The 27,529-nt window shown below is 42.9% G+C and overlaps 1 pseudogene; it reads right to left on the bottom strand.

Annotated features, from left to right (window-relative positions):
* Positions 1–168: 168 nt before the first annotated feature.
* On the bottom strand, positions 169–27,086 carry LOC147453256 (uncharacterized; annotated as a pseudogene).
* Positions 27,087–27,529: the final 443 nt, after the last annotated feature.

The following is a 27,529-nucleotide window of genomic DNA, read 5'->3' as shown; positions in this document are numbered from 1 at the left end:
ATGCTCTTGGTTTGTTTTTGTAGTGTGTCTACTTCAGCCTTGTTTTGAACTTCAGTGGTTTTGAGATTAGCAATCTCACTCTCCGTGGCCAATGATTTTGCTCTAAGCCCGGTTAGCTTGTGCATCACCACATCCTAGTCATTGGTAGGTGGTTGTAGGTCCGCTTTATCAGTGGGCCATCTCTTTCAGTTCCATTAACCGCAGGATCTGCATATTTTCCTTGGGCCTTGTGCTTGCCAGCTCAAATTCCACAGTGGCGGCATCTTCTCGTGAATACCTCGTAGCTAATAGATTAAGAAATATTCTGAAGTTCTTTTCTTCTGGATCCATCTTCTCCTCTTTTGTTTCATCTTCTTCTTTCTGCTCTTGCTCTTGGCTCTTTTCCTGCTTAGAATCTTCGTGTTCAGATCCTTCTTTTGTTGGGTTTGTGGAGGGCTAAGAGGAGGTGGCGATGGCGGTGGGCTAGACTCCTTGCTTGATGGTGGAGTTGCTGGCTTTTTCTTGAAATCCCTGTCCGCCTTTGTCTTTCTCTCTCTCTCTCTCTCTTGGCCTTCCTGCTCTTCTAGTAGTTTTTGTTGTCGTACTTCATCGACTTCTTCTTTTGTGAAAGGAACATTCAGAATATTTTTTGTTGTAGCATAAAATATCAAAATTCTTGATGTAGTCTTCAAATCGATCTGTGTACCCTTTGAGACGATCCCGACATGGCTTCCAAGAAGGGCTTCCACAACTCGCTCAAATCTCCCTTGAGTGCTCTTTTAGATCTGAAGCTTTCCATTAGTCGCTCTAGCCGCGTTGCTTTTTGTGGTTTGGTTTCTTTGATCGGCACTTGTGCACTTCCCTTCTTTTCTTTCTTCGATTCCGATGGCTCTTTAGAATAGTCGAAAACATGCCCTTTTTTGCTCTTTTTTCCATTGGGTCCGCATTTGAGAATGCCTCCCCCCCTCCTAGCCGGAGTCCTCCCGGATGACAAGGTATCACCTCAATGTATGTGCCGTGCATGGGTTAAAAAAATCGTGCTAATGGTCGGCCGTGTAATGTGGCCCTATATAATGCATACTCGGTCAATGCATGGAAAAATTAATGTTGTGCAAGAGGAGGGTATAAGCAAGATGCTTATTGGCATTCATCGTCGAGGTTTCCTGTTTGTTGTTGATTTGGTCAGCAGATTTTCTTTTCAAGTAAAAGTTGTAACTCTACCACTCGCTATTTGATCGTCTTTTTTGCAAAAATCGCTAGGTTTGTCGCTATTGTCGATATGGCCGTTGTTGTCTCCTTGTAGAGAATTTTCGTTGCGGGATTGGCCATAGATTTTGTCTCTTTTGGTTTCCATTTGTAGCTTTGCTTTGGAGGTTTTTGTAGGTTTATTGCTACGTCCGCGGTTGTCATTGTTTTGCTGCTCATTGGTACCCATATAGATCAATTTGCCGGTTTCATATGTAGTGTGTGTCTGCCTTCCGATGTTGCTTGTACTGAAGGGAGTTCCTGTTGCTTCGGTTTCGGGATCCAAATGCGAGTCACATTTAAGTTGTTACTGAGCAGTCTCTTTGGGATCCAGATCTGTTTTATTCCTTTGGTTTTTGGTTGAACTGTATGCTTCTGTTGACTTCTTCTGTTGTATTGTGGTTTGTCTGCCATGTCACCTCTATCCTTTCGCACCCATACTTGTTTGTAGCGTGTTGCTAACCTTGATCTTGGCACTGCGATCAAGGTTGTTTTATGTTTGTAGTGAACATGGTTGGCAGTTCCCTGTTTGTTCGCCATGGGTATGGTGTTGTTCTTTAGTGGCACCCATTCTATTGGTTCTTTCTCCAGTGATTGTGTTGCTGCCATTTAGTTTGTCCGGGGTTGCTGAGCAAAGGCTACCACCTGTTGTTCTTGTGTATGCTGAATTTTGACTGCCTCAGCATTCCAATCTATCTGCACATTATACTCTTTTTGCCAAGGTTGTCCCAACAACATGGGGTGTTGTGTGCTTTCATCCTCGACCACATAAAACTTGTGTGGGTAAATATATTGATGTATTTGTACATGTAATATAGTCAAGCCCACTGTTTTTAGCGAATGTGATGTACTACATTCCAGCACTTGTGGAGTAGGATGTAGTTGACCTTTGGGTTTGAGCTGTTTATATAATCTGTAAGAGATCAAATTTGCTTGGGCTCCAGAATCAAGCAATGCCGTTGATTCAACTTGATTGCTATCCACTTTGACTGCAATTATTGGCTCCACTGTGTCTTCATCAAAATCCGTTAGTCGAATGGCATTGATTCGCAATGGTGATCCACATTGTTGTTGTTGTCTTAGAAGCCTTCTTTTTGCAGTGCGTTCTGTAATGGAATTTGCCTATTCAATTTGAGAGTAGCGGAATTTAATGAGAGTACTTTCAAGAAATGATTTTGTGAGCATAGCGGGTAGACATAATTGAAGATAGCAACATAATTATAGCAATTAGTTAACTTGGCATGGACAATACTTTTGCAAGAGAGAATTTAGAGAACATGACAATAGTTGAGGACTGGATTTATGTGGAGCCGGTCCCCCCTCCAATAGGCATTTGTATTATGATTTCTCCTATAAAGAGAGACTTGTTACAATACATTCTTTGTGTTCCTTGTGACCTAGGTGAAGCAATGAAGATGGAAAGCTTCATGCATCACCATCATAGCATAACCTAAACTTGAAGAAAGATTTAACTATACCAAGCCTCAGTCCCAATACCTCAAACACCTTCGAAGGTGGAGAGAGCTAGCAGGGAATGAGGGTAGGGAAGAGGAAGAAGAAACATTTCATACGAGAAAGAGCTAGTTCCTCACTTATCATAACTCTTGTGCTAGCATACATAATAGCATAGTAATGAAGAATAAATAGATGGCAAGCTCAATCATTGAAGCATGGCTCTTGGATGGATTTGCACTCCATAGCCAAGAGTGTTGGTGTAGGCTCTCAACCTCTACTTGCTTGGAGAAGGAGAGGGAGCTCTTGCACTTTGCATAGTACACAATGAGAGTGCTTGTGAGTGTGTGTGGGTGAGTATACCCCCTAAGCACCCCCCTAGCTTGCTTGGGTCGACCCCCCCTGTAGCTGATGCTTGAAGCTCATTGGACCCCTCCAGACATAGCCAATCACAAGCAGGCGCCATTACAAGCAACAGGGATAGCCTTGGGACAAGTGTCCCCCTTTCCCCTTTGAGAGAGAGAGGACTTGATAAATGCAAAAACAATTACATAATTCAAGTAATTTATCATTGGACCCCTTTGAAGCCTAGCCAATAGGCTTCAAGCAACACATGAAGGTAACATGGGTATGTACCTGACATGTGTCCTTGCTGCCTCTTCAAGTTGGGGCTTCCCTTGTGAGTGTAAGTGTGTGTTCTCTCTCTAATCCCTAGGAAAAGGGCTCGCCCCCCCTCTTGTAGGGATGCTTTTGACTTTAGGAGCTCAAGCATCTTAGTCATCAAGCATGACAAAGCACTTGGACTAGGGGTATTCCCACAAGCATCTCAGGCAAGCATGTCAAGGCACCTTAAGCACCTTAATCAAGCGGCAAGTCAAGCACCTCAAGCATGGAGTAAGTCAAGCACCTCAAGCACCTTAATCAAGCACCTTAAGCATGACAAACACCTCAAGCATGACAAGCACCTCAAGAAGGTCAAGCACCTCGATCTTGGGTCGGGTTCCCACCTCAAGCTCAGCCCTAGCTTACATAAGGTCAAAGGACTTTTACACACATTATTGGAGGTCTTCAATGAAGCTAACCCTAAGGTCTTATGCTCCATTGGTTAGCCTTGCTCTTGATAGACCATCTCCCATTTGGGCCCCTTTACTATTGGCCCCGTGTTGAGATAGATCTATAAGCACATATCTATATCTTAACACTTGTTCCCGTTTATTCTCCCACATTAAGTGATCAATTTAATATGATAAAATCATTTGGGTTGGTTAGATATTAGATTTTATGACATTACCTCTCTCTTGAAATCATAGTCGTCCTCGACTATGAGGTAGAAGAGATAAAGGCTTAGTCATTAGTCAATCGTACTTAGCGGGTAGAGGATCCCTTTTTTACCCTACGACATCTTTCCAAGATGGATGACTAATCCATTTGGTGCTTGGGAGACATGGCTGTCGCAAGCATGTCTGCTCTTTAGTACATTTCATTCTTCCAAAGTAGAGTGACAAATTCTACTTGGTGTTTGAGAGACGTTGTCATCACAAACATAATTCTAAGCATGCATACTAGTTAAATTTGTGCACAATTAAAAAGAGGATTAGTCTTATAAGACAAAAACATGAGTCATTTAAAAGAGAGTTGTACATTTGCTTACTCTAATGTAGCATTGTAAGCATTGAAAGGTTCATACTATCCTTAAGTTGTACTCCTTGCATCCATTTAGCATCTTCAAAATGATAATTTTTGAATTTAATAAGTTACCGTCGGATTATCTTACCATGTCGTAGTACCTTGTCTTCATGCCGAAGGACAGCTTCGGGTTGTAGCACCTCTTCTTGGTCTTCAACTTCGGGAGGGTCTTCAATAATTGGTTCAGTTGGTGGCTCTCCTTTGTAGGGCTTAAGTTGGCTTACATGAAAGGCATTGTGTATAAGCCAATGGTTGGGCAACTTGAGTTGATAAGCCATCTCATTGATGGGCTTCAAGATTTGGAAAGGACCATAGTATCTTTTTGCTAGTTTAGCATAATACTTTTGATGGCCCGTAGGATTTTTGCCCGTCGTTTGCCTTAATCGAGCCTTAGGAAACTTGAGTAACACCCAATCATTTTCTTTGAACATTAAGGCTCTTCTGTTCTTATCAGCAACAGCTTTTTGCCTTTGTTGAGAGATGGCTATAGCCTCCCTAATCTTTTGAAAAGATTCTTGTAGGTCACGGCTATACTCATCGGCGGCGAAGATCTTCCCATGTACTTTGAGTAGCAAGGGACTTTTAGGTCTTCCCTCTATGATCTCGAAAGGTGCTTTCCCCGTAGAAGTATGTACAATATTATTGTAGGCATACTCTACTAGAGGTAAATACTTTTCCCATTGTGAGCGTTGATCTACTTCGGTAACATAAGTCTTGAATAGATCGAGTATCGTAAGATTGGCTATCTCACTTTGGCCATCCGTTTGTGGGTGATAGGCCAAAGAGAAATTCAATCTTGTTCCTAGATTTTCAAAGAGACCTTTCCAGAAATTACTGGTTATTCTAGGATCTCTATCTGACACGATGGATGTGGGTAATCCATGGTGCTTGAAAATCTGAGATATGAAGAGAGTTGCCATTTGATGTGCCTGAATAGTCTTTTTGACAGGAATAAAATGTGCTTGCTTGCTAAAACTGTTGACTATTGTCCATATTCCTCTATTCCCATGGATAGACTTGGGTAATCCAAAGATGAAATCCATGGATATACTCTCCCATGGTGAATTTGGAATAGGCAATGGCTGGAGTAATCCAGGTTGCTTCCCTCTATCATAGTTGGTCTTTTGGCATACTACACATTTTGAAACATACTCTTGTATGTCCACTTTCATGGTAGGCCAATAGAAATACGTCTCTACTGCTCGGAGAGTAGGTTGAATACCTCTATGCCCTGCATATGGAGGAGCATGGGATTCATACATAACCTTCTCACGAAGGGAATGGGTAACACATAGCCTATTGCCGTGGAGAAGATAACCATCCTGCAAGGTGAATGGTTCCTCTTTCTTCCCCAAAGCAAGAGCTGACATTATGTCTCTAAAGTCAGGGTCAGTAGCATACTCATCTATCATAGAGGATAGATCATTGTGAGTAGCTATAGACACCGCATTAACTTTTGGTTGTTGTGAAAGTGCATCGGCAACTTGATGGTGATTACCAGCTATGTGAGCAATATGGAAATTGAATTGCGAAAGAAAATTTGCCCACCTCATTTGTTTGTCGGAAAGCTTGGTTTGTGTCATGAAATACTTGAGACTTTGGTGGTCGGTTCGTAGGATAAATGGAGTCCCCAATAGGTAGTGCTTCCATGTGTCTAGGGCATGTAGAACAGCTAAAATCTCTTTCTCATAAATTCCCAAGACTCGTTCATCACTATTGAGCCTTTGGCTCTCATATGCTATGGCATGCCCTTCTTGAAGCAAAACCGCTCCAAGGCAATCACCACAAGCATCACATTGGACCTCAAATGGTTTTGAGAGATCCGGAAGCACGAGGACTGGTTGGGAAGTAAGCTTCTCTTTGAGTTTTTCAAAAGCATTTTGCTCCTTAGCAGTCCATACAAACTTAACGTTCTTCTTTGTTAAGTCGTGTAGTGGTCCTGCTACTTGAGAGAATTTTGCTATGAAGCGTCTATAGTATGCACACATACCAATAAAGATTCTTAGCTCATGTAGATTCCTTGGGTTAGGCCATGATTTTATTACCTCTAACTTTGATGGATCCATACGAATACCATCGTGAGAGATAATATGACCTAGATATTGAATCTCTTGAAGGAAGAATTCACTTTTCTTTTGGTTGAGAAAAATTTTGTTCTCCCTCAAGGCTTGAAAAATCACTTGGAGATGTTGCTTATGTTCCTCCAAATACTTGGAGTAGATGATGATATCATCAAAGAACACTCCAGTGAATTTATGATATGGTCTAAAACTTTTCTCCATGAGACGATTGAAAGTAGCTGGTGCATTAGTCAAGCCAAAAGGCACGACTAGATATTCATAAAGACCAAATGTTGTGCGAAACGCATTCTTTAGGATATCTTCATCCACTATCCTTATTTGATGATAGCCACTCTTAAGGTCAATCCTACTGAAGTAGGTAGAGCCTTGTAGCTTATCAAACAGATCTTCTACCCGAGGCACGGGAAATCTGTTTTTGATAGTGATATGGTTTAGTGCTCGATAGTCCACACACATACGGTATGTACCATCTTTATTTTGCACTAAAAGGACTGGAGAACAAAAGGGAGAGGAACTAGGCCTCACCATCCCTTTGTCTACCAATTCCTGTACTTGCCTCATAATCTCCTCTTGTTGAGCTTGTGAGACTCGATAAGGAGGTTTGCTAGGCGGTGAGCTTCCTGGAAGGAGCTCAATACGATGGTCATCATCCCCTCGTTTTGGAGGTAGGTCCATAGGGATATCATCGATGAACACATCTTGGAATCCTTTTAGAAAAGTAGACAAGTCTAACTCTTCTTGATTCCTATCATTTTCATTTGATGAAACATTATTAGCTTTTAGAGACTCTTTGACATAAATCATGTACGCAAAAACTGAGCTCTTCATTGATTTATCAAAAGAAAGAGGATTTACAAGTGGAATAGTGCGACCACGCTCACTAGCATCTATATACATGTTCTTTCCCCTATAGGTGAAGTAAATTCTCCTTTCAGGAAACTTCATGTTGGCAGCCATGAGATCAAACCATGGTGCCCCTAGGATAACATCCTGATGTTGGAGAGGAGAGATGAAGAAGTCTTCTTTGTCGACATAGTTTTGGACATGAAGCCTCAACTTCCCAATCAAGGGAGTAACGGAGGCTTGTTGTCCCTTGAAAGCTGCATCAGCTGTTACTATATCTCCCATCTCAAAAGCTTGAATGCCCAACTTGGTGGCCAACTCTATTGATATGAAGTTGAGAGTAGAGCCAGGGTCAAACAAGATGAAGGCATCATGCTCTCTTACCTTTCCCCAAGCATAGGAGAGTGATGATCCTTTGCAATGAGCATCCTCTTTTGGAGCTTCGATGGTGGAAGCCCTAGGAGTCTCATTGCGAGTATTCTTCTTGGGGCAAGAACGATAGCCATGTCCTTGCTCTCCACACTTGAAACACTTATGGTCCTTGCGAAAAGCTTCAAGCTCTTCAGGAGAGAGTTTGTTCTTACCTTTGTAAACTCCCTTCTCCTTGGACCAATTTTTGTTGTTGTTGTTGTTGTTGGAAGTGCCTTGGGAATTATTTTGAGCATTGGATTTCCCCTTAGCATCATTTTTATCTTTGTTTTCCATGGGCTTGACATTACGTCTAGCCCCTTGATGGAAATTGATGCGTGAAGCAACCATGGTGTGATGGATTACTTCGGTAATAGTACCAGGCCGTTGAGAGTTGATGTATTCGGCCATCTCTTCAGGTAATCCCGCATAGAATTGCTGTCTTTGCTCGGCAAAGTCTATATTTTGAAAGACAGTAGCTTTGAGATGTAAATCCCAAAACTTGTCTACATACTTGTTGATAGACTCATGAGAGAGAAGCTTCAAGCTGCGCCATTCGGTAAGAACTTTATCTTTAGTATCGCTTGGAAGAAATTGCTTCATGATGGAAACTCGTAGAGTTTTCCATGTCTTTGGGGCTTCTCCATTGCCACGAAGGCTAGCCCACCATTGACGAGCTGATTTTTGGAAGTGCATAGCTACATGGCGTAGCTTGGAGGACTCTGTGAAGCCCTCGTCCCCAAAGGCCGCATCAAATTGCTGGATGAAGGCCAACACTTTGTCGGTAGCACCAAAGGTGCCATCGTAGGTGAGAAAAGAGATACTCTTTCCTCCCTCCTTGAACTTCTTTAGCTTTTGTGACCTTCGCCATGTAGGAAATGATTTGCGATGTCCTCCCCTCTTGTATTCTCTAGGAGAATAGCCATAAATTTCATCGGAAGAGGAGGAACGTGAAGAAGAAGGAGAAGAGGGTGACCTCTTCCTAGCCCTTTTCTTTCTTTGTTTCCTCTCTTGCCTTTCAGAGTGATGAGGAGAAGGACTATAGGTTGCTCTTTTCCTCTTGGGAGGAGTAGGCGATCGTCTAGACCGCCGTCGTCGTGGAGCCACATCTTCAGAAGAACTTAAACTGTCATTGCTTTCTTTCTCTTTGGATTCCTCCTCTCGAATGGGAGAGAGTCTTCTTTTGGGGGTCTCTTCAAGAGGCCTCCTAAGCTCTCTCTCCTCTGGGAGAGGAAGGGAAATTCCATAAGCACGAAGTTGTTGAGTAACTTTGGCTTGCAAAACAGGGTTGCCCATAGCTTGTTGCAACCTAGTGACGAGATAATTCACAAACATGGGAGCATCATCATTAGCACCTTCATGTGCAAAATCAAAGCTATCAATGTTCAGTCTACTCTCTTGATTATTGTCAGCCATGTTAACAAAATTTATGTTTATACTTAGTGTATGCTTTGGCAATACAAAACCTTAGTTGCCACTCCTCTTAGCCTTTGAAAATCGGCTCTTAAGTATCTACACCCACGGCTCAAAGTGGTTAATTATAGAGAGTAGAGGAGTAGGTCTAACATAGCAGAGTTGCCAAGGGTTAGCTCCTTTCGGACTTCTTATGGCTCAATAATGGTAAAGCCATAGGCAAGTCTAGAAAGACTCCATTATAAAGTCCAAAGCTCCCGAGGTGTGCACCATCCCCCACATAGTGGGCTTAACAAAACCGATCTTAGATCCCAGTTCCACTTACCCTATTATAATTAACAACATCAACCATTTATAGGCTACTTAAGGACCTCTCTTCTTAAGCAAGAAAAGAGAAACCAAATGCTCTGATACCAATGTAATGGAATTTGCCTATTCAATTTGAGAGTAGCGGAATTTAATGAGAGTACTTTCAAGAAATGATTTTGTGAGCATAGCGGGTAGACATAATTGAAGATAGCAACATAATTATAGCAATTAGTTAACTTGGCATGGACAATACCTTTGCAAGAGAGAGAATTTAGAGAACATGACAACAGTTGAGGACCGGATTTATGTGGAGCCGGTCTCCCCTCCAATAGGCATTTGTATTATGATTTCCCCCATAAAGAGAGACTTGTTACAATACATTCTTTGTGTTCCTTGTGACCTAGGTGAAGCAATGAAGATGGAAAGCTTCATGCATCACCATCATAGCATAACCTAAACTTGAAGAAAGCTTTAACTATACCAAGCCTCAGTCCCAATACCTCAAACACCTTCGAAGGTGGAGAGAGCTAGCAGGGAATGAGGGTAGGGAAGAGGAAGAAGAAACATTTCATACGAGAAAGAGCTAGTTCCTCACTTATCATAACTCTTGTGCTAGCATACATAATAGCATAGTAATGAAGAATAAATAGATGGCAAGCTCAAGCATTGAAGCATGGCTCTTGGATGGATTTGCACTCCATAGCCAAGAGTGTTGGTGTAGGCTCTCAACCTCTACTTGCTTGGAGAAGGAGAGGGAGCTCTTGCACTTTGCATAGTACACAATGAGAGTGCTTGTGAGTGTGTGTGGGTGAGTATACCCCCTAAGCACCCCCCTAGCTTGCTTGGGTCGACCCCCCCTGTAGCTGATGCTTGAAGCTCATTGGACCCCTCCAGACATAGCCAATCACAAGCAGGCGCCATTACAAGCAACAGGGATAGCCTTGGGACAAGTGTCCCCCTTTCCCCTTTGAGAGAGAGAGGACTTGATAAATGCAAAAACAATTACATAATTCAAGTAATTTATCATTGGACCCCTTTGAAGCCTAGCCAATAGGCTTCAAGCAACACATGAAGGTAACATGGGTAGGGACCTGACATGTGTTCTTGCTGCCTCTTCAAGCTGGGGCTTCCCTTGTGAGTGTAAGTGTGTGTTCTCTCTCTAATCCCTAGGAAAAGGGCTCACCCCCCCTCTTGTAGGGATGCTTTTGACTTTAGGAGCTCAAGCACCTTAGTCATCAAGCATGACAAAGCACTTGGACTAGGGGTATTCCCACAAGCATCTCAGGCAAGCATGTCAAGGCACCTCAAGCACCTTAATCAAGCGGCAAGTCAAGCACCTCAAGCATGGAGTAAGTCAAGAACCTCAAGCACCTTAATCAAGCACCTTAAGCAGGACAAACACCTCAAGCACGACAAGCACCTCAAGCAGGTCAAGCACCTTGAGCTTGGGCCAGGTTCCCACCTCAAGCTCAGCCCTAGCTTACCTAAGGTCAAAGGACTTTTACACACATTATTGGAGGTCTTCAATGAAGATAACCCTAAGGTCTTATGCTCCATTGGTTAGCCTTGCTCTTGATAGACCATCTCCCATTTTGGCCCCTTTACTATTGGCCCCGTGTTGAGATGGATCTATAAGCACATATCTATATCTTAACACTTGTTCCCGTTTATTCTCCCACATTAAGTGATCAATTTAATATGAGAAAATCATTTGGGTTGGTTAGATATTAGATTTTATGACACGTTCTTTTTGTTGAGATGTCGAGCTCTACACCTTGAGCTGGCATCCACTACGGGTCTTGGCCGCTTACGGCATTTACTCACTGGCGCATTAGGTGACCGACACGGAGGATCTCTGCCAGTGATTCTACAACTGGACTACACTTATAGTGCCAGCCTAGTACGCTTCTAGCGAGTTCACACTCAGTGACCGCATGTACATATGTGCTACTTTTTAGCTTTAGCACTTAGTCATTTTGTACTCTCTTTTCTGTTAAGAAGAAGAAGAAGCTTTCCATCTCTGTGTGCTTTGTGCTTGTCTTGTGTAGCTCTCTTGCATCCTCATTCTTTACATTGTATCAGAGCCTGGTGCAGGCAAGAGAGGCTAAGAGAGCAAGAGCATCACAATCCCTTCGTTCGCAATCTCTGTTTCTGAACATGTCTCCAAAGTGCAGTATACAGAGATTTACTGTACAAGTACAGTGGTTGTATGTACGCTTGATTGTGGACACTCGTTGAGTGTAGAAAGCGTTACAGGAACCACGATAGCAGGTTCAGCAGATTTGCAGGTTTTTGCAGATTGCAGCTATTTTGTCTTAGTGCTTCAAGATGTCTGACGGTTTCAGTCAGATTGTTACTGAGAAGCTTGAGAAAAATAACTACCCTGCATGGAAGTTCAGAATAACAAATTTCCTAAAAGGAAAAGGTTATTGGGACTATGTAGAAGGAGACAATGAAAAGGAACCAGAGATTCCCGAGGCAAATGCTACAGCAGAACAAAGGAAAGCTTTGAGGGACTGGCAACAAGGCCAGAGCAAAGTGATGTATTGGCTTTCTATGAGCATCACAGATGGCATGATGGGCTATCTACAGGATGCTGAAACCCCCGCCATTGCATGGAAAAACTTAGGCAGAGTGTTCGAGGTGAACACCAAGGCCAGGAAGCTTCAACAAAAGACAGAGCTAAATAACGTGAAGAGGAACAACCTCTCCATCAATGATTATGCTTTGAAGATCAAGAGTATCATTGAGGCTCTTGGATCTATTAAAGTCTCAGTGGAAGACGATGACATTGTCTGTGCATGTTTGGATGGTCTAGGAGATGAGTATGTACATTTTAGGTCTTCCAGGAATACAAGAGACGACATCCCCGTGTTCCAAGATTTGATTTCTATGCTTATTCTTGAGGAGAAGAACCTTGACACATCTTCTTCTCATGGCAGAAATAATTCTGAACAGGCCTTCTATTCTAACTCCAACAGAGGTAGAGGTAGAGGTCGTGGTCGAGGCCCAAGGGGTTGCAGGGGCCAATTTCTGGAAGGTCAATCAAATCAAAACAATACAAGTGGCAGGGGAAACCAGTCTCAAGGCAGGGGGAGTCAAAGAGGTCGTGGTGCAGGATCAAGTAGGCAGCAACATACTCCAGATAGTAGAGAATGTTGGACTTGTGGTGAAAGAGGTCACATGTCACGTGACTGTCCAAAGGGAAAAGCAAGTAGAAAGAGAGAACAGGGCAACTATGCATCTACTAGCAGAGATGCAGATGACAGCAAAAACGAGCGCATGTTTGTTATGCAACATGTAATGAATACAATGACTGTAGAGAATTCCACCCAAGATGATGTTTGGTATGTGGATTCAGGTGCCTCTAATCACATGACGTCTCATGGGGAGTGGTTTAGCGATATGCGCAAACCAGATGTGTCAGGCTATGTGCAGACAGGAGATGACACAGCTCACCCCATTGCTCATGTAGGGGACATACCTCTAAATACGAAGAGTGGGAAATCAAAGTACTTAGCAGATGTACTTCATGTCCCAAACATTACAAAGAATCTTGTTTCTGTTGGACAAATGGTTGAGCAGGGTTTGCAGGTTCGCTTCAATCCAAATGGCTGTTATGTAGAAGATTTCCAGAATGGCTGTAAGCTGATCACAGAGGGCAAATGTGTGGGCAGAATGTTTACGCTGAATGTAGACATGCCTGAGGTAAAAGCTGCATTATTTGCACAGGGCACAGGTGTTGTGGCTGATGTTGACATTTGGCACAAACGCATTGGCCATGTCAATGAACAGAGATTGCGCAGCATGCAATCAAAATAGATTGTAAAAGGTTTGCCCAAATTCAAGGTGGATGGTATGCATAAAGTGTGTGCAGCATGCCAGTTTGGAAAACAGTCAAAGGGCTCATTTCCACATGAGCGCAATGTATGTAAAAAGCCACTTGAGGTGGTGCACACAGATGTTTGGGGTCCAACCGATACTGCAAGTATACATGGTTGCAGGTATTATGTCTCTTTCATTGATGACCATACAAGGAAAGTATGGGTCTACTTCATGCGTAACAAAAGTGAAGTGTTTGGTCACTTTCAAGACTTCAAAGTCATGATTGAGAAGGAGACAGATATGCAAATCAATACATTGAGGTCAGATGGAGGGGGAGAGTACTTCTCCAATGATTTTTCAGATTTTCTGCGAATGCATGGTATACACAGGCAGTTTACATGCAGATATACTCCACAGCAGAATGGGGTCGCAGAAAGGAAAAACAGGCACATTGCAGAGGTTGCACGTGCATTGATGAATGAGAAGAACATGCCTCATCATTTCTGGGTTGAAGCTGTAAATACAGCTGTGTACATTATGAACAGGACACCTACAGCTGCGGTGCATGATGTAACACCTAAGGAAAAGTTTATAGGTACAAAGCCTGATTTGGCACACTTGAAAGTGTTTGGCTGCATAGCTTACGTGCATGTACCAGATGAGTTGCGTAGGAAATTGGATCCTAAAGCAGAGAAATGTATTCTTGTGGGATATTCCCTAGAACAAAAGGGGTACAGGTTCTACAATCCTACTACACGAGAATTACGAGTGAGCAGAGATGTAGTCTTTGATGAGATGAGCAGCTAGTACAGTAATGCACATGGCACTATTGGGGCTGATGTAAAAGATGATGTGGTTGTACAAAATGTGAGGCCACAGTCACAGGTTTTGAGTGGACCACAAGAGTCCTCTTCTCGTGGCTCTGTTGAGAAACCATGGAATGGTAGACTACGTATGCAGGTTACTCCACCAACAGGTACAGGGAATGTATCACGAAAAGGAAAGGAAAAGGTTGATGAACCTCCCTTTATGGTTGATGCATCATCAGGTTTTTCACATGTAGACATGGATTCAGATGGTTCTGAACAAAGTCTTGATGAGGAATTTGGAATTCCGGCTGTCAGGACACCTGGTGTAAGGAAAGTACAAGAAGATGCTAGAGGGCATAGGAGTGACCCAGGACCGCGCAGATCTAATAGAGTCAGAAATCCAGTTCAGAAATTGACTTATGATGGGTATCTAGCGCATCACCAAGCCTACATGGCTAAGGTGATACAGGATGTGGAGCCCACATGTTTTGAGGATGCAGTTAGAAATGTGCATTGGGATGATGCAATGAATGAAGAGATGGCTGCATTGGAAGCAAATGACACATGGGAGTTGGTGCCATTGCCAAGTGGCAAGAAAGCTATTGGCTGTAAATGGGTGTATAAAACCAAGCATAAGGCTGATGGTAACATTGAGCGTCACAAGGCAAGGCTGGTCGCAAAGGGTTATGCACAGACGTATGGCATAGACTATGAGGAGACCTTTGCTCCAGTGGCAAAGATGACGACAGTGAGAGCTGTCATAGCAGTGGCTGCATCTAGAGGATGGATTATGCATCAAATGGATGTAAAGAATGCCTTCTTGAATGGTGAGTTGCAAGAGGAAGTGTATATGGATCAGCCACCTGGTTATGTCGATCCAGGTTACCCAGATTATGTATGCAGACTTCTCAAAGCTTTGTATGGTTTGAAGCAGGGCTCTAGAGCATGGTATGACAGGATTGCCAAGTATCTTGTCAATATTGGTTTTAGGAGAGCTCATGCTGATCATTCACTCTATGTACGTGAGAGTGATGTGGGGATTGTGGTCATTACCATATATGTAGATGACCTTATTATTGTTGGTGACAATGCTATGGAGATTGACCATGTGAAGGGTCTTCTCAAACAGGAGTTTGAAATGAAAGATTTAGGCGAGTTGCGCTACTTTCTTGGCATTGAGGTGATCAGGACTCCAGAGGGTGTATGGCTATCACAGAGACAGTATGCTTTGGACATGTTGTCAAAGTATGGTATGGCTGAATGTAAGCCAATTTCTATTCCCTTGGATGTGAATGCAAAGCTGAGTGCAGAGAAGGGTGATGTTGTTGAGGATGTCAACATGTACAGGAAGATTGTGGGTAGTCTAATCTACTTGACTATCACGAGGCCAGACTTGCGCTACACAGTAGGCTTGGAGAGTCAGTTCATGCAACTTTCGAGGAAGCCACATTTGGATGGAGTACGACGCACACTTAGGTATGTGCAAGGTACTCTTGACTACGCATTGTTCTATGCAGCAAATGCACCATTAGCATTGTATGGGTATACAGATGCAGATTGGGCAGGTAGCATTGTTGATAGGAGATCTACGAGTGGTTTCATGTTCTCTTTTGGGAGTGCTGCTGTTACTTGGAGCAGCAAAAAGCAGCCTACGGTTGCTTTATCAAGCACAGAGGCCGAGTACAGAGGTGCAGCAGTTGCGGCGTGCGAGGTAGCTTGGCTACGCACATTACTTGAGGACTTAGGAGTGCAGGTGGACCAGCAAATTTTCATCCATTGTGACAACCTCAGCAGCATGCAGTTGGCTAGGAACCCATTGTTCCATGCCAAGACCAAACACATAGAGGTCCATTACCACTACGTTCGAGAGCGAGTGTTGGCGGGCGACATCGACTTGGTCTACGTCAGCACAGAGGAGCAGATAGCGGATATCTTTACCAAGGCCCTCGGAGCTGAGAAGCTTCGACGTTTCCGGACTATGCTTGGACTCTGCGACATGCAGAGCTCGAGGGGGAGTGTTGAGATGTCGAGCTCTACACCTTGAGCTGGCATCCACTACGGGTCTTGGCCGCTTACGGCATTTACTCACTGGCGCGTTAGGTGACCGACACGGAGGATCTCTGCCAGTGATTCTACAGCTGGACTACACTTATAGTGCCAGCCTAGTACGCTTCTAGCGAGTTCACACTCAGTGACCGCATGTACATATGTGCTACTTTTTAGCTTTAGCACTTAGTCATTTTGTACTCTCTTTTCTGTAAAGAAGAAGAAGAAGCTTTCCATCTCTGTGTGCTTTGTGCTTGTCTTGTGTAGCTCTCTTGCATCCTCATTCTTTACATGGTATCAGAGCCTAGTGCAGGCAAGAGAGGCTAAGAGAGCAAGAGCATCACAATCCCTTCGTTCGCAATCTCTGTTTCTGAACATGTCTCCAAAGTGCAGTATACAGAGATTTACTGTACAAGTACAGTGGTTGTATGTACGCTTGATTGTGGACACTCGTTGAGTGTAGAAAGCGTTACAGGAACCACGATAGCAGGTTCAGCAGATTTGCAGGTTTTTGCAGATTGCAGCTATTTTGTCTTAGTGCTTCAAGATGTCTGACGGTTTCAGTCAGATTGTTACTGAGAAGCTTGAGAAAAATAACTACCCTGCATGGAAGTTCAGAATAACAAATTTCCTAAAAGGAAAAGGTTATTGGGACTATGTAGAAGGAGACAATGAAAAGGAACCAGAGATTCCCGAGGCAAATGCTACAGCAGAACAAAGGAAAGCTTTGAGGGACTGGCAACAAGGCCAGAGCAAAGTGATGTATTGGCTTTCTATGAGCATCACAGATGGCATGATGGGCTATCTACAGGATGCTGAAACCCCCGCCATTGCATGGAAAAACTTAGGCAGAGTGTTCGAGGTGAACACCAAGGCCAGGAAGCTTCAACTAAAGTCAGAGCTAAATCACGTTAAGAGGAACAACCTCTCCATCAATGATTATGCTTTGAAGATCAAGAGTATCATTGAGGCTCTTGGATCTATTAAAGTCTCAGTGGAAGACGATGACATTGTCTGTGCATGTTTGGATGGTCTAGGAGATGAGTATGTACATTTTAGGTCTTCCATGAATACAAGAGACGACATCCCCGTGTTCCAAGATTTGATTTCTATGCTTATTCTTGAGGAGAAGAACCTTGACACATCTTCTTCTCATGGCAGAAATAATTCTGAACAGGCCTTCTATTCTAACTCCAACAGAGGTAGAGGTAGAGGTCGTGGTCGAGGCCCAAGGGGTTGCAGGGGCCAATTTCTGGAAGGTCAATCAAATCAAAACAATACAAGTGGCAGGGGAAACCAGTCTCAAGGCAGGGGGAGTCAAAGAGGTCGTGGTGCAGGATCAAGTAGGCAGCAACATACTCCAGATAGTAGAGAATGTTGGACTTGTGGTGAAAGAGGTCACATGTCACGTGACTGTCCAAAGGGAAAAGCAAGTAGAAAGAGAGAACAGGGCAACTATGCATCTACTAGCAGAGATGCAGATGACAGCAAAAACGAGCGCATGTTTGTTATGCAACATGTAATGAATACAATGACTGTAGAGAATTCCACCCAAGATGATGTTTGGTATGTGGATTCAGGTGCCTCTAATCACATGACGTCTCATGGGGAGTGGTTTAGCGATATGCGCAAACCAGATGTGTCAGGCTATGTGCAGACAGGAGATGACACAGCTCACCCCATTGCTCATGTAGGGGACATACCTCTAAATACGAAGAGTGGGAAATCAAAGTACTTAGCAGATGTACTTCATGTCCCAAACATTACAAAGAATCTTGTTTCTGTTGGACAAATGGTTGAGCAGGGTTTGCAGGTTCGCTTCAATCCAAATGGCTGTTATGTAGAAGATTTCCAGAATGGCTGTAAGCTGATCACAGAGGGCAAATGTGTGGGCAGAATGTTTACGCTGAATGTAGACATGCCTGAGGTAAAAGCTGCATTATTTGCACAGGGCACAGGTGTTGTGGCTGATGTTGACATTTGGCACAAACGCATTGGCCATGTCAATGAACAGAGATTGCGCAGCATGCAATCAAAATAGATTGTAAAAGGTTTGCCCAAATTCAAGGTGGATGGTATGCATAAAGTGTGTGCAGCATGCCAGTTTGGAAAACAGTCAAAGGGCTCATTTCCACATGAGCGCAATGTATGTAAAAAGCCACTTGAGGTGGTGCACACAGATGTTTGGGGTCCAACCGATACTGCAAGTATACATGGTTGCAGGTATTATGTCTCTTTCATTGATGACCATACAAGGAAAGTATGGGTCTACTTCATGCGTAACAAAAGTGAAGTGTTTGGTCACTTTCAAGACTTCAAAGTCATGATTGAGAAGGAGACAGATATGCAAATCAATACATTGAGGTCAGATGGAGGGGGAGAGTACTTCTCCAATGATTTTTCAGATTTTCTGCGAATGCATGGTATACACAGGCAGTTTACATGCAGATATACTCCACAGCAGAATGGGGTCGCAGAAAGGAAAAACAGGCACATTGCAGAGGTTGCACGTGCATTGATGAATGAGAAGAACATGCCTCATCATTTCTGGGTTGAAGCTGTAAATACAGCTGTGTACATTATGAACAGGACACCTACAGCTGCGGTGCATGATGTAACACCTAAGGAAAAGTTTATAGGTACAAAGCCTGATTTGGCACACTTGAAAGTGTTTGGCTGCATAGCTTACGTGCATGTACCAGATGAGTTGCGTAGGAAATTGGATCCTAAAGCAGAGAAATGTATTCTTGTGGGATATTCCCTAGAACAAAAGGGGTACAGGTTCTACAATCCTACTACACGAGAATTACGAGTGAGCAGAGATGTAGTCTTTGATGAGATGAGCAGCTAGTACAGTAATGCACATGGCACTATTGGGGCTGATGTAAAAGATGATGTGGTTGTACAAAATGTGAGGCCACAGTCACAGGTTTTGAGTGGACCACAAGAGTCCTCTTCTCGTGGCTCTGTTGAGAAACCATGGAATGGTAGACTACGTATGCAGGTTACTCCACCAACAGGTACAGGGAATGTATCACGAAAAGGAAAGGAAAAGGTTGATGAACCTCCCTTTATGGTTGATGCATCATCAGGTTTTTCACATGTAGACATGGATTCAGATGGTTCTGAACAAAGTCTTGATGAGGAATTTGGAATTCCGGCTGTCAGGACACCTGGTGTAAGGAAAGTACAAGAAGATGCTAGAGGGCATAGGAGTGACCCAGGACCGCGCAGATCTAATAGAGTCAGAAATCCAGTTCAGAAATTGACTTATGATGGGTATCTAGCGCATCACCAAGCCTACATGGCTAAGGTGATACAGGATGTGGAGCCCACATGTTTTGAGGATGCAGTTAGAAATGTGCATTGGGATGATGCAATGAATGAAGAGATGGCTGCATTGGAAGCAAATGACACATGGGAGTTGGTGCCATTGCCAAGTGGCAAGAAAGCTATTGGCTGTAAATGGGTGTATAAAACCAAGCATAAGGCTGATGGTAACATTGAGCGTCACAAGGCAAGGCTGGTCGCAAAGGGTTATGCACAGACGTATGGCATAGACTATGAGGAGACCTTTGCTCCAGTGGCAAAGATGACGACAGTGAGAGCTGTCATAGCAGTGGCTGCATCTAGAGGATGGATTATGCATCAAATGGATGTAAAGAATGCCTTCTTGAATGGTGAGTTGCAAGAGGAAGTGTATATGGATCAGCCACCTGGTTATGTCGATCCAGGTTACCCAGATTATGTATGCAGACTTCTCAAAGCTTTGTATGGTTTGAAGCAGGGCTCTAGAGCATGGTATGACAGGATTGCCAAGTATCTTGTCAATATTGGTTTTAGGAGAGCTCATGCTGATCATTCACTCTATGTACGTGAGAGTGATGTGGGGATTGTGGTCATTACCATATATGTAGATGACCTTATTATTGTTGGTGACAATGCTATGGAGATTGACCATGTGAAGGGTCTTCTCAAACAGGAGTTTGAAATGAAAGATTTAGGCGAGTTGCGCTACTTTCTTGGCATTGAGGTGATCAGGACTCCAGAGGGTGTATGGCTATCACAGAGACAGTATGCTTTGGACATGTTGTCAAAGTATGGTATGGCTGAATGTAAGCCAATTTCTATTCCCTTGGATGTGAATGCAAAGCTGAGTGCAGAGAAGGGTGATGTTGTTGAGGATGTCAACATGTACAGGAAGATTGTGGGTAGTCTAATCTACTTGACTATCACGAGGCCAGACTTGCGCTACACAGTAGGCTTGGAGAGTCAGTTCATGCAACTTCCGAGGAAGCCACATTTGGATGGAGTACGACGCACACTTAGGTATGTGCAAGGTACTCTTGACTACGCATTGTTCTATGCAGCAAATGCACCATTAGCATTGTATGGGTATACAGATGCAGATTGGGCAGGTAGCATTGTTGATAGGAGATCTACGAGTGGTTTCATGTTCTCTTTTGGGAGTGCTGCTGTTACTTGGAGCAGCAAAAAGCAACCTACGGTTGCTTTATCAAGCACAGAGGCCGAGTACAGAGGTGCAGCAGTTGCGGCGTGCGAGGTAGCTTGGCTACGCACATTACTTGAGGACTTAGGAGTGCAGGTGGACCAGCAGATTTTCATCCATTGTGACAACCTCAGCAGCATGCAGTTGGCTAGGAACCCATTGTTCCATGCCAAGACCAAACACATAGAGGTCCATTACCACTACGTTCGAGAGCGAGTGTTGGCGGGCGGCATCGACTTGGTCTACGTCAGCACAGAGGAGCAGATAGCGGATATCTTTACCAAGGCCCTCGGAGCTGAGAAGCTTCGACGTTTCCGGACTATGCTTGGACTCTGCGACATGCAGAGCTCGAGGGGGAGTGTTGAGATGTCGAGCTCTACACCTTGAGCTGGCATCCACTACGGGTCTTGGCCGCTTACGGCATTTACTCACTGGCGCGTTAGGTGATCGACACGGAGGATCTCTGCCAGTGATTCTACAGCTGGACTACACTTATAGTGCCAGCCTAGTACGCTTCTAGCGAGTTCACACTCAGTGACCGCATGTACATATGTGCTACTTTTCAGCTTTAGCACTTAGTCATTTTGTACTCTCTTTTCTGTAAAGAAGAAGAAGAAGCTTTCCATCTCTGTGTGCTTTGTGCTTGTCTTGTGTAGCTCTCTTGCATCCTCATTCTTTACACTTTTTCTTCTGCTTGCGCTTCTTCTCGTACCCTCTGTTTCTCCTTCATCCGTTGTTTTTCTTGATGGATTTGTTGAAGCATATCCTGTGTTAGTGGTAGATGATATTTCTTTAATTGACACCCACTAATCCAATTTGGCATTTCTTCACCTGCTAATGTAGCAAGGTTGACAGCTCCAGTTTGTGATAATTCACTAATCACAAAGGGTCCCATCCCTCGCTTTTTAAGTTTCTTGGCATGTTGCTTCAAGGTATAAACAAGTACATATTCACCTGTTTTGAACGCTTTTGTGCGCACATGCTTGTCAAAAAACTATTTTTGTCTTTTCTTTTTAGCATAGATCAAAGCTACAGCTCTCAAGAAAAATTCATCCAGCTTTTCAAGATCATCTATTCTTGAAGAGAGCTCATGCTCTGTCCATTCTAAGCGTTTCGCTGCTCGTAGAGTTGGTATTAAAAACTCTATGGGTATATAGCATTTAGCCCAAACACCATGTTGTATGGTGTTGTTCCTATTGATGTTTTGTAAGCTACCCTGTATGCCCATAGTGTTGAGTGTAACTGCTGATCCTAGTCTGTCCTTGACTCTGATACAATTTTAGTCAAAACAGTGCATAGTGTTTTATTTGTGGCCTCAGCTTGTCCATTTGCTTGTGGATGATATGGAGCATATTTTCTATGTATGACCATGAATTCCTCTAGCAGATATTCAATGACTTCATTAAGAAAATGTGTTCCTCGATCAGTAACAATTTCTATTGGCAATCCGTATCGTACAAAGACATTCTCATACAAAAATTGTGCAGTGGTTCTTGCGTCTGCTTTTTGTGTTGCCTTGGCTTCAACCCATTTTGTGAGATAGTCCATAGCCACAACGATAAATTGGGTATGGGTGTGATATGCAGGGGGTGAAATAGGCCCCACAAAATCAATGCCCCATTTTGCAAATTCCCTTGCTTCCATCATTGGCCGTAGCGGCATCTCATCTCTCTTTATCGGCACCGTGGTGCGCTGACATGTGTCACAATGCTTTACAAACTCCTCAGTATCCATATGCAATGTAGGCCACCATATTCCTGCCGTTTTATCACCTTCTGAAAAATGTCCTCCACTTATGCCTCCATGTGCGTGTTCTAGAATCAGCAGGTATTCGCTTTCACTTGCACAGATTCTAAGTTGATTGTCCTTTCCTCTCTTATAGAGTTGATTCCCAATTAAATTAAAGTCGCGAGTCTCCAGCTCTATAGCCCTTTTCTCTGATTTCGTTATGTTTTTAGAAAATATCCTTGTGGTTAAGAAATCAATGATATATTGACTCCATGCAGGTGCAATTTTTACCTGAAATAATGTCGCATGATCCACTGGTTGTTTGGCACTACATATAGTACAATTGTTAACATAAGCATGTGTGTCAGCATACATAGTTGGCCAATACACTCCTAATTGTTTCAGTCTCTGGTGTGTTTTCATTGTTGAACAATGAAATGCACAATCCTAGACGTGTGATTCTTCAAGATAACACTCAAATTCCTCCGGATGTATACATAGTCGTAGAATCTGGTCCGAGCCTAGATGATATAGTTGTCTTGCAATCAACTGGAAGTTTTTTGTTTGTTGAATTGTTTGTTGTTTAGATTTGTTTTCCTTGTTATCAAATCTAACTCCAAAGGAAAGAATGCTAACAATTTCCTGAGACCATTTGGGTATCATTTCAATATTGAAAAGATACGCATCAGGTATGTCATCATCTACTCCTTCAGGAGCTTCCACGTTTTGTAGTCTTGAAAGATGATCCGCCCGTAGATGAGTTTCACCCTTTTTGACCACCACTGTGAAATCAAACTCTAGAAATATAGTAAACCAGCGTACAATTCTCCTGGTATTGCATGGTTTATTTACCAGATACAAAAGAGCTTGATGATCTGTGAAGAACACAAATTTGTTTGCAAGCAAATAATGTCGAAATTGCTTTACAGCATAAATCATTCCTAACCCCTCTTTCAGTGGGGTTGTGTAGTTCTTCTCTACACTATTTAACTATCGGCTTGAATAACAAACTGGAAAATCCATTGTTCCGTCTCCAGGTTGAGCCAAAATACTCCCAATTGCATATGCAGATGCATCAATGTGAACCTGGAATATCTTTTCCCAATTTGGTGCTTTAAGTACAGGTGCTGATACAAGGTTTTCCTTAAGCTTTTGGAATGAAGTTTCACACTCCTCAGTCTAGTCGAAACTGACTAACAAATGATACAGAGGTTGTGCAATGACTGCATACATATATATGAATCTTTCTGCAACGTCCCATCAAGGATTGCACTTGTTTCGCATTAGTAGGCGTGGGCAAGTCTACTATGACTTTGATTTTATCTAGGTCTGTGGTTATGACATTTCTTGAGACAATATGTCCTAAGATGCGGCCTTGCCTAACCATAAAGATGCACTTTTCCGGGTTAAGACAGATTTGATATGTTCTGCACTTCTCGAATATCTTTAGTAAATGGTCAATATGTTCCTCTCGTAGAAGAGAGTGTACACAAAGATCAGCCATGTATATTTCTAAGAATATTCTCAGGTATTCTTTGAATGCATGCGCCATTAACCTTTGAAAGGTAGCTGGGGCATTAGTTAAGCCGAAAGGCATAACTCAGTATGCATATATTCTCCATTCTGTGGCAAACGTTGTTTTGTGTTGATCCTCTATTGCAATTGCCAGTTGGTTATACCCTGAAAATCCATCTAGAAAGGAATAAGCCCGTTTCCCGGCCACCCTCTCAAGTACATGTTCTGTGATCGGCAAGGGATAATTATCCCTTATGGTGGCTTCATTTACCTTTTTGAGGTTCACACACACACATGCAACTTTCCATTCTTTTTGGGGACAACCACAATGGGTGACACCCAATCTGTATGCTTGATTTCGTAGATGAATTCAGCATCCATCAGCTTGTGAATCTCCTCTTTGATTCGTTTAGCAAATGTGTCATTATATGTATAAGGACACTGTTTGCTAGGTTTGGCATCTCATTTCAAAGGAATTGTATGTTGGAATATCGATGGATCAACTCCTTTGAGGTCTTTGTAGGACCATGCAAACACATCTTTATACTTCTTGAGAAGTTGTGTTAGCAGTTCTTCTTCTTCAGGCTCTAAATCAGTTGAGATATAGACAGGCTGAGGCTTTTCGCCTGGCTTAGCAAGGTCTATCCGTTTTGCATTTTCCAGCCCATCGTAAGATTCTTGGTTTATTCTTTCCTTGACTGGTGGTGTCATTATGATTTTTCTGTCCTGGATGGTGAATTTCCGATAGTGTGATGGTACATTCATGTTTCCTTTTTCTAACTCCTCCTTACCATCACTTTCTCCCTCAATAGTCCATACCTCTCGTAATGACCGTTTTAGTTCTCGGTACTTCTTTTTACGCTCCAATTTGGTCCACTCTGGGTCTTTTGTTTTTTCTTGTTGAGATTTTTTTGATTTTGTTTCTGTTTTAGCTTTCCGTACTTGTTTTATTTCCTCTTACATTCTTTCCCTTCGCACTTTTGAGAATCTTCCTGATATTTGGTCTTTTACACAATCCTCTGCTTTGACAAGCAGTAGATAGCGATTTTTGTCTTTCATCATGGGCATAGGGTTCTCTCTCATTTTGTTTTCTGCTCATTTTTTTCTATAGCGTTCTTGGCGTCTAGGGTGCTGATTGGCAAAATCATAAAACGTGTATTTGCTGTTTTCTCCCCATGCTCGCTTGAGCTATCTGAACACTCGTTATCTACATCGTTATTCACCTCCAGATGCTCAGAGGAGTTATAAAACTCTTCTTGTCCTGGTGGTTCTACAATCTCATCTCCTCCTGGTATAAGGCTTACCATATAATAGGGTAGCACATCATAGCCATCCTTATCACAAAATTTTGTCGTTGGGCTATCTGTAATGGTACAGACATCCAGTGTTTCTAGTATGTGTTCCCATTCCAGAGGTTCTAGGGCATCTTTAGGAAAAGGTTAATATAATCCTTGTCCTCAATAGCTCTTTCTAAGATGCATTACTCTCATTTTAAGCTCACACAATGTGAAGCTCCACACATCCATAGCTCTTTTTGTTGCCCTAACCATGCTAGGATTTCGGACTTTGCCAATGTAGCTGAATCAAACTCTTCCACTGGTGTCTAGTTAACATCTTTGTAACTATGGTCTTTTAGGTGTATTTTGGTTGTGGTCTCGCCATGTCAGAGGTATATGTGGTTGTAACCCCAATCCTGGATCATCTTTAATTGTTGCATGAATGGTCTTCCCAAGATGATCTCGTAATTGTTCTTTTTGTCGAAATCCACTATTGCAAATGTATGCTCATACTCGATTCCGCACGAAGTGACAATTACTTTTTCTAAGAGTCCTAGAGGCTTTTCCATGAACCCATCTGCCAGTTGCAATTTCATTCTGGTAGCTCTCAAAGCTGGTTTTCCCCATTTTTTCCAGATTTCCTTGGTGGCAATAGTGACTCCTGCTCCATTGTCAAGAATAGCTTTGGAAACTACTCCTTGGAATTCTACTGGTAGCGTGGTGTTTCCATCTTCTCCCTCACAATATTCTCCAACCTTGTTTAAAGGTACAGGCCTAGTGTTTAGTTGAGGCTTGTCCAATTCTCTGATCCCTTCTTGAAGCTTTGAGGTGGGGTCTTTCACTCCAAATTTTTCTTCGTTTCTATGACATACACTGTAGGCTCTTGTTCCAGTTCCCTTTTTGAGCATAAGCATGGCTGAGGGGATAGCTCCCATCACTACCCTCAACATAAATACCTTAAGCTTAAATGGCGATCGAATCATCCACAAGCTTGCAAGTACTTTAATCCACCAGTCATTAGTTTGCGACATAGAACATTATTGATTGCACCTAATGGCTACATCAACCTCAATATGGAGAGCAGCATAAACCTTATCTGTTTTGCATGAACACCAACTTGCATGTGAAGAGGGTAGCTGCCAGTCTTTGTGTCTATCCTCTACATTGACCAAAGCGATATGAGGTAAGGGGTGAACCAACGCGCATAAATGGTTCCAAGCTATCCTAAGCCCATTGCCGAGTCTAAATTCCCTTCTTGCTACAAGAAACTCTTTGGAATGTGACTAGCATCCATAATCTGGCTAATTTGTACTATGCCTTTTTTGAACATAGAAAGGGATTTTTTTCCAATGAGCATTGCTGGTGGTTTCTGAAATACATGGCTCCAAAAGAAACTCTCAGCTCCTAACGGATTCCTTGTGTATCACTGGCGGCCATTCCACTGGAGTTTAGAGGTAATAATCTTCCAAGATGTAATCAGCATTTGCGACACAATGAACCCAGTTTTAATGGGTGCTGCAGTAAAAAGCTTATCCCATGATGTAATGTTCCAAGTGCCATGAAAATATACCACGGAGCAGTCGACGAGGTACCATAAGCATAGGGACCAGTAGGTATCTCTTTGTACCATATGTTGCATGAGAGGCCCTCTCCTAGCATGCTCATGTGTTGTAAGATTCAGTATGCCCAATCCTCCATGCTTCATAGGCATGGTGAGGCAGTCTCAGGCAATAGGAGCAGCATATACTTTTTTCTTTCCCCACAAGAATCAAGCTAGGGCAGACTTGAAGGGATGTAGGGATTTCTCTGTCCAATCGAGGAGAGGTATATAGTACAGTATACATGGCAAGAGGATAGCCTGGATAATCCACAGTCTTACATGTAATGGACACTCTTCGTAGTGCCAAGAGGCTACCTTCATCAATACTCTCTCAAGAACCCATTCTCGAAGAGATTTCATGGACACTTACACTCCAACTGGGTAGCCTAGATGTCGAAATATGTGTCCTTTTAGTATCCTCTTATCATTCTAGACAAGCGCATGAAAATTTATGGCAGTAACGTCTATCAGTGTTGATTTTGCAAGATTTATGTGCAACCCTGCTGCAAGGGAGAAGGTAGACAGAAAAGCCATACATCTAGCAATGTTAACATTATTGCTTTCAAGAACAAGATAGTGTCGTCACCAAACCCCTGACCAACCAGTTGCTCATTGCCCAAATGCAAGCCCTGTATCTCTCTCTCTCTCTCTCTCTATGTATCTTCCTCTTTCAAACCAAGCAAGAAATAAAAAACAATATCTCTCACTCTCTCGATCTCTCTCTGTCTTCCTCTTTCAAACCCAACAGACACTCAAAAACTCAGTATCTCTCTCTCCCTCTCTCTCTCTCTTTCTCTCTCTTA

Source organism: Adiantum capillus-veneris, chromosome 8, assembly GCF_014529385.1.
Source record: "Adiantum capillus-veneris isolate H3 chromosome 8, ASM1452938v2, whole genome shotgun sequence".
Classification (NCBI taxonomy): Eukaryota; Viridiplantae; Streptophyta; class Polypodiopsida; order Polypodiales; family Pteridaceae; genus Adiantum; species Adiantum capillus-veneris.
Note: the sequence above shows the minus strand (reverse complement) of the source record. Positions and strands in the feature narration are given on the sequence as shown.